We start from the raw sequence: 10,634 nt of genomic DNA, 5'->3' as shown, positions 1-10,634 counted from the left end.
ATTAGAACTTCTTGAAATTCCACAGATCATATCCCGAGATTATTTTCCTAAAATTTTGGTTTTAAAAACACCAGGTAAGAGTTTTTAAGGTCATACGGCAATTTTTTTTTGAAAATTAAAACAGAATCATTGCAGAATGACCATCCATTTCTAGACTTTAAATAAGCTGTGTAATGTCCTGATGATATTGAAGGGCCGTCATGATATATAATTGCTGTAGTTACAAAAGTCCTTCCTGATATTGACAACTGCGAAGCTACAAATTTTTTTATTAAAGTTGTCAATTTTGTTCCATCAGGCCTACATCGTTGGAACATTAAAATGACGTACTGGCCATATTTTCGTATAAATAATGTGGACATCATTTCAGATTTACATTGGCTACACTCCATGCTGTGATTAGCAGCGTTTACTAGCTTATTAAAGGAGACTGATTTACTGTCTGGCAAAGTTAAATATATAAATCTTTCTGAGTCTACACTAGTAGTACTTGATACCATACAGTTCTCGCAGTCATGCTGCCATTGATAAGAAAGCCCAAACAGCTGATCTACATCTACACCTTCAGCATGTAATACATCAAGCATATACATTAAAAACTCCTGACAATCTTGCTGAATATTTTGAGAGAATTGTGTTTGCCCTGAACATCTGTCTAACAGGTTTCGAATTTCAGACACACTTTCTATTTTTGTTCTATCTGTGCTACATTTCTCTAACACAGAATTCAACAAACTGCAAAATCTTTGATCAGAATTGACCACAATCTCTTCTTTTACATTTTTTAGAGAAAACAAAACATTCATTACTACATTAGCATAGCAGTTGACACCAGAACTGTTTTCAAACTGAAAACCAACAACATCTTCAACAGAATCCTCTTTGTTTCTGCTTGTAATTTTAGGTTCATTCACTTTTTGTCTTTTTGCTACAACCTCCCCAGTATTGTTCTCATTTCTTCGTTTCCGGCCTACCAGACGTTTCTCAAACAAAGGAAACTGAGGCAAATGTGGCGCATACTCTCTTCTTAACCTATTGTATTCCTTAACACAATCTAGATCTGCACAAATGTTTCTGACATCACACTCAATCAAGTACAATCCCGATAAAGTTCTAACTCGTGACAATGCCACATATGCCATACCCTCCTTGAACACAGAACTGCCAATATTCACCAATGCAGTGTCTACACTTAAACCTTGCGATTTATGAATTGTCACCGCATATGCCAAGCAAACAGGGAACTGCTTACGGCGAACATATAAGTCTTTTACAAGCAAAAATCTAGCAGAACAACGAGCAATTAGCTGTACTTCCTCAATGCCATCAAATTTAATTTTTAAAAATTCAATTCCATCTCTATTTCTGTATTTCACAAAATCAACAACATTACCCATTGATCCATTTACCAGACCTCTTTCAACATGTAAATTCCTTCTTAAAATTATACGGCAGTTCAAGCACACATTCAGAGTCTTTTCAAAACCTGCAGTTTTAGATATAGTCTTCTCTAATGAATCCAATTTTGATTTCAGATTCTCAGACAAAATAATTGTTGATCCCATATGCTGTACTCTATCAATAGCTTCCACTTTCACAATCTCTTGCTTTTCTAAATGCAACATTTTGTTGTTAAATTTGGCACATTCTGCAAGAGTTGGCATCAAACATATTCCAGATTTCTTATCAGTAATTTTCTGAAAAATATTCTCAGGCACAACATCTTGTTCTGGATATAAATTTGACAGTAATCGTGCATGTAAAGCTTCTTTTCCATGCTCGGTCACTTTTCCAATTCTAACATCTTGTAGAATAGTCTTGTAAACTTCATCCTTTGCCTGACGCATATTTTCATGCAGTTCAGCATAATTGAAGTTTAACCATATATTGACGTTGCCAATGCTGCCTAGGCACTTCCTGGTATCTTCATGCGTGAGCATTTTGAACACAGGTTGCCCTTTCACTGGTGTCAGCTGCAGAAGATCTCCGAAAACAATGATGTGTTTGCCACCAAATAACACATCATACTCTGTTTTGAGAACTTCTTGCATCCTCAAATGCACAAAGGCAAGCATGACATTGGAAACCATGCTTACTTCGTCAATGATAAGAAGTTTCATTTTCCTCAAGATTCTTGAAACTTCAAAACAAGCATCTCCAGATAGCTTGTGATATTCTAATTTGTTGTCATGCTCCACTGGCAGCATCAGTAAACGATGTAAAGTAATCCCTTTAATATTATGTGCTGCCAGTCCAGTTGGAGCAGTGACAACACAAGACAGCGATGACTCTGTCCTTTCCTGCAAATAGCATGAAATTGCTTTAATGAGGAAACTTTTTCCAGTTCCCGCTTCTCCACTCACGTACAGTCGGACAGGCTTCAACGACGTACATGAGCACTCTTTCTTATCATGACTTAATCCATGATCAATTTGCATGGTAACTTCGTCATATATTTTCCTCTGCTCAACGTTGAGTTGCCTTTCCAACTCTTCTAAGTTAACCACATCCTCTTGAGCATGTGCCATGGCTCTTTCCACCTCATTCATAGCAGTGGCAGCTTCATTTTCAATAAGAGGTCCTCCTAGTGGATCCTGACTCAATGAAGCAGAACTCTGACTGTCCTGAGAACTGTCTCTGGCAATCTCGGCTGCAATTGTTGCTTCCTGCTCAATTTCCGCATTCAACATTTCTACATATTTGGGAAAAGCAGGACATTCTATGGTCTCCTTGGCGGCATTGAAAGAGTCTTCATAACAGAGGAAATCTCCAAGCAGTTCCTCTTCTGCACGCCAAGGCTTGAAAAGTTGCAAAAGTGCTAAATAGAAAAACTCCTTTTTTTCAGGAGATTCGCCACTCAATTTTCGATGGTTTATCAAGTGGCATTTTCTTTGCTTCACCAGACATCCCTCACTTCCTATTACAGCATACACTCCTTTCTCAGTATCTTCTTTGATGTTCCTCTTGAACATGTAATTTTGCAGAACCTCATACAGACAAACATTCTCGAGGTGACTGCTTCGATTTGGATAATATGTATCCAACATGTTGGTCTTCAAAATGTCGGTACTGTTTGGCTCCTTTTCCGCCAAATACTCAATTTCCCGCACAGGTTTGAGAACTCGATTACGCGTTGCAGCAAGACCAAGACTCGCCCAAACGATACTCCTGGACTTGGCATAGAGACTTGCTGAAGACAACCGGTCAGAACATTCGTACGCTCCGATTTCTCGATGCGACAACATCTTCAGACTGAAACTGTACAACTTCTTGCTGAGGCTCTTTTCATGGGAAATGTCCTCCCACATATCCTTCAATTCTGTCTTCTCTTTTTTGGTGATGTAAGACGTCACATACCGAGCCACAGCCATACAGTTATCAGCCACAAACTGTATATCCATGTTAGCATTCCACATGGACAAAATCACCGGGTTGTAGTCGTTGATGTACTTGGACTCTTCGTTCCTCTTCAAATTGTAAGTGTTTTTAGGTGATTTCTTCATGACATTGTGTCGCAGCGAAGACATCAAACTGTTTACTCTTCCTTTAGAAATCACCGGTCGTGGATAGCCGAAACGACATTTAGTGTAGAACTTGTCCTTGTTTCGGAATTTACGACGGCAGTACTTTCCACATCGATGGCTTTGGAAACGCAGAACTTTTTCTCTTAGGCTTTTCTTCTCCTTTGCGTTTGGAACAGCACACGTAGAATACTGTTGGATGAAACTCATCACTGAGTCATCTGGATCCGTTCCAAATTTAGGTGCATCCTTGATCCACAGCAACATATGTATATGAGGAGCACCTCTTGCTTGGTACTCCTTTCTCCAGAAGAAATCCAACACCTCTCCAAGAGGTGGATTCTTCTTATTCATGATGAAAGACATCATAGCTTCAAATCTATGATTGAAGTACCTACATACATTGACTGGATCCAAAGAGCACAGTTCTCCGGGTGTCTTGAATTCGATGTTTTCTACGTTAGCATTTGCCTCTCGTAGAAATTCAAGTAAGTCTTCCCAGCCATACTCGGCACAGCTCAGAGTGAGGAACCATGTGGGAGTACCTAAGTTCCTCAGCATACATTTTAAATCACCATGACGACGGTACCAGTACTCATTAGTACCACGCTGACACGCCATGAGATTAATCAGGTGAGAATCCAAAATACTATCTTGGACATTCACTTTATCCATAAAATCACTTGCCGAGATGTTTTGCATGTGTATACCACTTTTCAAGATGTGGTTCACTGCATATGACAGTCCAGACAGATCGCTTTCAAACAGGAGATGAAACAAATATGGAATGCATTGTCGAAACCTAGCATCTCCTGCATACAATCGCAAAGTCCGGTATTCAGAAGCAGGAATTTGATGAGGTCGCTCATCATATCTTCCTCCCTGACCTGTTGGAAAAAGCTGTGGGAAACACCGAGCTTCCAAACTTTGCTCCCAAACACTAATGGGACTCCCTTTGGCTTGTTTCATTTGAAACAACTCAATAGCATTCCCCATGACTTCCTTTGAATGCAAAGGATGAACACTATAATGTTCATATATTTCCTCACTAGTAGAGAGTTCTACTTTCTCAATTTGACCAGCACACAAATCGCTATCCTCTTCCTCACTTACTTCCTCTTCTTCAACATATACATTCTTATAGTATTTATTATTTTTTTTCAAATACAATGTTGCCTTTTTAACTTTCCTAACATCTACTAAATCTTGCCATATTTTCTTATTCTTTGTCGGAACCCCATTAACTAAGATAACCAGAGGTTCCTCTTCCACTTTTTCTACTCCAATTGTGTTAATGTTTTTCTTCAAATCTAGAGGCAAATAAACAACTCTTCCCTTTAATCCTCTCTGTAAATCTGATGGAGGCAATTTCCCTGTCTTTGGCTCCATTCTTACAATAGCCTGAAAGGGATGGATACTTTGAATCAAAATAGATTCATAAGTATTTAAGTCCTTCAATTCAGAAGGAATCTCAACCAATTCCAGATTATTATGAACTGCTCTAGCAGGCATCTGGTTTTGTTTTAATTTGTTACAACAATAAGTACACACACGTTGATCCAATCCCAAATCAAAACAATTTTCTACCATCAAGTATGTTGCAAAATCCTTCCATTCACTATTATTTTCCCTTTCACTTTTTGCATATAAATCCACTAACTTAGTCTGATTCTTATAATAAGTGCGTCGACAACACACACAAGTGAAATTAGGCCTCTCACTTGATTTCATGTCAAACGTCGCAATTTCCCTCTGGAAATTATCTGTACTGGAAACATGTACAGTATCTTCCAAATGACCCTCTATTTCTTGCTCAATTTCAACATTCTCCTCTTTACTTCCAAAGTAACAAAACTCAATTTCTTCACATATATTCCTCACATCTATTTCAGAACCATGCAGAAGAGCAGCACATAATTGTTTCAGCATAATTGCTGGACTCTTAGCATAATACAACAGTCTAACTAACTTCCTCACTTTGTTATGATGCACTGCTAGCATCCTGAAATGATGAAAAACACTCTGGCATACTCTCCTGGAAAGACAAGCCAGTGAATGACCATGCAAACCTGTCACTTCTCTCACTCTGCAAGGATCTAATTCTTGCAACAACCTCATTTTCTGCTTCAAACTTTTCTTGTTAAATGACCGTACAAAATCACAAAGCAAATTGATAGAATCCTGTCGCACACTGCAAATACTACTACACTTCCAGGTGTACACAGGACCCTTAGCACGTCTTCCTAAAACCTCATTACCTAACAACTCTTCTGCCTCTGTTGTCACAAGTTTTTCTTTTTCAACTGGACAACCATCTTTCACTTCATAAGCACGACCACTGATGTCAACTGCATGCACCAAATCATTATCCTGGAAATAACTCTCTTCATTAAAAAATGCCTCACAGCTTGAACTATGTATCCATTCTCCAGAAAAAACTTCACAAAAATTACTACGATTAACTATTCTCTTCCATCTACTATTTCTTTTGAAATCAAAAATTGCCTTGTTTAGCTTCCTAATTCTATTGATTATCAAAATAAATAACTTACGTTTAATTTCAAAAGCCTGATCAATAACTTTCTCAACTTTTTTTTTTCTCCTATAAAAAACTAATTTCTGTTGACCTTTCTTAATATTTTTTAACAAATTGCCAATTATCCTGTTACGGAACATTCGTTTACGAATCTCCGTAAACTGTTGTTTCCTTCTACTATCATGCACAGATTTATCTCTTGCTCTAGCAGTAACATTTTCATTTGTCCTTTTCTTTCCATTTGATTTACTTGTGTTGTTATGGATTGAAACATTTTCTGTACTAATATTTTTTTTATTTGAAATATTTTTTATGAAATATTTAGAGCTCTTACCCGGTGCTTTCTTCATCGCTTGAGAAATCTTTTTGTTAGAGGACTGCTGCATTTTTTTTTTCTCCTGCTGTCTTTGACGTTTTGCAGCCTTCATCTCTCTTATTTTTGTAGGCATAGTTGAATCTGAGGAAAAATATAATAAAAATGTTAATAAAAAAATATTATCAAACAGTAAATCAGTAATAGTGATCAAAAACATAACACACTACTTGACATTTTAAATAGAAGATTTTTTAGTCCTTGCAAATTTACAATACAGAAGTAGCAGAAAAGAAATGAGATTTATATTTATGTTACCTATGCTATTTTATATGTGAATCTGATCTAATTTTATGAGCATATTTTAATATTTTATTGAAGACACTACACATAACCTGTTTTTGAAGGTGTCTTTATTTTTAAATTAAACGGTTTACCTTTTTACTTTTTATTCATTATAAATTTTAAAAATAAATGTTTATAATTCCAAAGGCTCAAGCAGGTCATCTTCCCATCCTATATCATATAATTCGGACAAATCTGCATCCTCATCACGCTCTTCTTCATCCTCAGGATTTAAATCATCCAATGGATCAACATCCACTGATGTTTCAATTACAAGTTCAATGATGAGGTCAAAATCAACTGATTGCAGATTGTCGCTCATGTTGAGGTTGTCTTTATCTTTAAAGAAAGACAACAACAATGAGATGTTGCAGAGTAAGAGACAAATCTCACAGATTATAATAGTAAAATTATTTAACAAGAGTAACATTTTGCAGCTATTATTTAGCCATGTCCAGCGATGCTGAGCAGGTGAAGCCTATGTCTAATTTTTCACTGGACAGGACTCATCTGTTCTTAACCTTGGATAAGCCTCAACGACTCTGTGTCCCCTGCACATACTCAAATGTTAAAGTGCAGATTTATATTAAATGGCACATCCCCAGGCATGCACCAGTTAATGTGCACCACTGCTTTACCACCCATGGTGTGCCGCATTTACAATCAGATAGGAGAAAGCTGCTTCAAAACCCTGCACCTGCTTGAAGCTGGCATAGGTCTTGACGCAGCATTGTATAGATGGGGCACCCCTGATCCTTGCTGGAGCTGCATCGCACTTACGATACAACTCCAGCAATGCGCCACCTTTACAGCACAGATGCGTCACACATCTGTGCCTTTTTTGCCCCATGCTGCGCCGCATTGTAAATGCAGCACACCATGGGTGGCGGAACAGTGGCGCAGGATGACTGTCACATCCCTGGGGATGCGCCACTCATCATAAATCTATCCCTAAGCTTCTTATCTTGTTACAGATGAACTGCCATATGTATCATCAAAATATTTTACATATTATAAATAGCAAATTTTAAGGAATAAATAGCGATTCTTTACTATTCCTAATTTGCAATGAGCAAATTGCTAATTGCAAATTACCCATTCATTTCCATAGGCTAGGAGGCTCATAGGAATTAATGTTGCAAGTTGTGATTAGCAATTAGCTCATCACAAAATAGGATTTTTTTCAAGCGTGCAGGGGTATCTCAAGAACAACCTGCTGCACCCCTGAAAAAGAAATTTGGGAGCACATGGCACACCTACATGCCCTAATGGCATGTATGGGCGTCATATGGGACCTTTTTTTTTTTAAAAAAAAAATTCTTTTTGAAAAGAATTCGCAAATTACCACAAACTACAAGTTGGTGGTAGTTTCCAAATCCTTAATATCATTTTTTACATATTTTTTTTTTATACATTGCATTTAAGGAATCACAATTTTTGAATTATTGACATTTTAAGTAATTTCCACATGTGCACTGTTTTCTAAATATAATTTGAAAATCGTTTTTGGGGAAAAGTAATGGTTTGCAAATTTATGACAAGGACATAATGGTGTATGCTTCTCTATAAGGCATTTCAGTATCTCTAATGTCATTTTTCCCATATTACATTATAAGACCTTTCCCCATGAAGCACATTCCTTGTAAATATGCTCCCACCAGTGCATTGCAAATTTAGATTTTGACTGTTTCAGACACATACCCATGTTGAAAGTGACCCAAAAAAATTGCAAACGTTTAAAAAAAACACATTCATGTGTCTTAATGACATTTTAATTCATTTCCCCATGGACAATGTTTTCTAAGTGGCACAAAAGAGGTATACACCTATCATAAATCTGTCCCTAGAATTATAAATGATTAAATCAGGATGACAATAAGATGTGGCCTATCCAGAGGTTTGTTTAAGGTGAGGCCTACTCAGGATTGCAGATTAAAGTTATGCTTGATGAAGAATACAGAGGAGATAATTTATTGTAAAGGCCTACCAATGAAGTAAGTGATTTCTACTTCATTGCACCAGTCATCATAAATGTATCCATAAGCTTCTTATCTTGTTAGACATCAACCGCCATATGTATCATATAACTATTTTGCATTTCCAAAAAAGCGAATTTTAAGGAATAAATAGCGATTCTTTACCATTCCAAATTTGCGATGAGAAAATTGCTAATTGCAAATTACCCATTCATTTCCATGGGCTAGGAGGCTCATATAAATGAAGGTGCAATTTGCGATTAACAATTTGCTCATCACAAATTAGGAATTTATTCCAAAAGTGCAGGGGTGTCTCAAGAGCACCCTGCTGCAACCCTGAGAAAGAAATTTGGGGGCATATGGCGAACATAAATTTTAACAACATTCCTTTACCTCAAAAACGATTTTCAAATCATAACTTCAAAACACTACACATGGGAAAATTACTTAAATTGTCCTTAAGACACATAAAAGCGTATTTTGATTGGCTTTCCTGCATGGTAGGGTCACTTTAAACATGGCTATGTAACATAAACATTCAAAATCAAAATTTTCAATGTACAGGTGGGAGCATATTTACAAGCAATTTGCGCCACAAAGAAAGGTCTGACATTAAAATGGGAAAAATAACATCAGGGACAGTCAATTGCCTTATAAAGAACCATACACCATTATGTCCTTCTCTTGAATTTAAAAACAATTCCTTTTTCCCAAAAACGATTTTCAGATCATAATTTCAAAAAACTGCACATGAGAAAATGACTTAAAATGTCATTGAAACACATGAAAGCGTTTTTTTATTGGCTTTCCTGCATGGTTGGTTCACTTTTATCATGGCTATGTAACACAAACATTGATAATTAAAATTTTCATGCACATGTAAGAGCATATTTACAAGCAATTTGCGCCACAGAGAAAGGTCTTACACTAAAATGAGAAAAATAACATCAAGGACAGTCAATTGCCTTATAAATAACCATACACCATTATTTCCTTGTCATGATTTTAAAAACAATTCCTTTTCCACAAAAACGATTTTCAAATCATAATTTCTAAACACTGCACATCAGAAAATGACTTAAAATGTCATTAAAATACATGAAATCATTTTTTGATTGACTTTCCAGCATGGTTGAGTCACTTTTAACATGGCTATATAACAGAAACATTCAAAATCAAAAATTTCCATGCACATGTGAGAGCATATTTACTAGCAAATTGCGCCACATAAATCATAATTTTCTCCTTAAAGCACACTATTCTCTATCTAAAGTAAAGAAATATTTTCTCACCTTAGCAAATACTTTGAGTTTGAAAACAGTCTCAGAAACACACCAATTTGTCTTCAGCAGAGCAAAAGGTATGCACTCCAGAGTCTGCAGCTATCAAAAGCACAGAAATGGTGTAATTCTTCACACATATTTCTCATGTCACCCAATCAAAACTCTTCCCTCACTTTTTTTCAAATGAAAACCCTTCCCCCTCTGCCCTTTCTGCCTATTTTCCATAGCAACCACCTCTTGGAGAAACTCTGGTGTTTGCAAATTCACACAACAATGTTGCAATTGAACTCTGAACTCTCAGTGCACCTGCATATCCAGTGCTTTCTTTCATTTAATGATTTTTTATTGACCACTCAAAATACATCTTTCAAAGAACACATCTCTACACCCTAACTTTCTGTTTTCATCAATCAAAATCCACCAATCACTGTTACTACTTCATGAACACAGAAACTCCACAGTTTTTTTCATTTCAAACTCACATTTTTTCAACTGCCATTTCATTGCCACACTTCATCTGACTGCAGGAGAACCTTCTCTCACCATGTTTTCTGTCTGGATTGTTGGTCATAGTTATATTCACTGGGCTCAAAGGTACGTTGAAAGCAGAAATTTACCTAACCTCAATTTACAAGATGTGGAAATTAAGTGGTTTGGCCA

Source organism: Lissotriton helveticus, chromosome 4_2 (assembly GCF_964261635.1).
Source record: "Lissotriton helveticus chromosome 4_2, aLisHel1.1, whole genome shotgun sequence".
NCBI classification, from domain to species: Eukaryota; Metazoa; Chordata; class Amphibia; order Caudata; family Salamandridae; genus Lissotriton; species Lissotriton helveticus.
The sequence above is the reverse complement of the archived record's forward strand: the minus strand, read 5'-3'. Positions refer to the sequence as shown.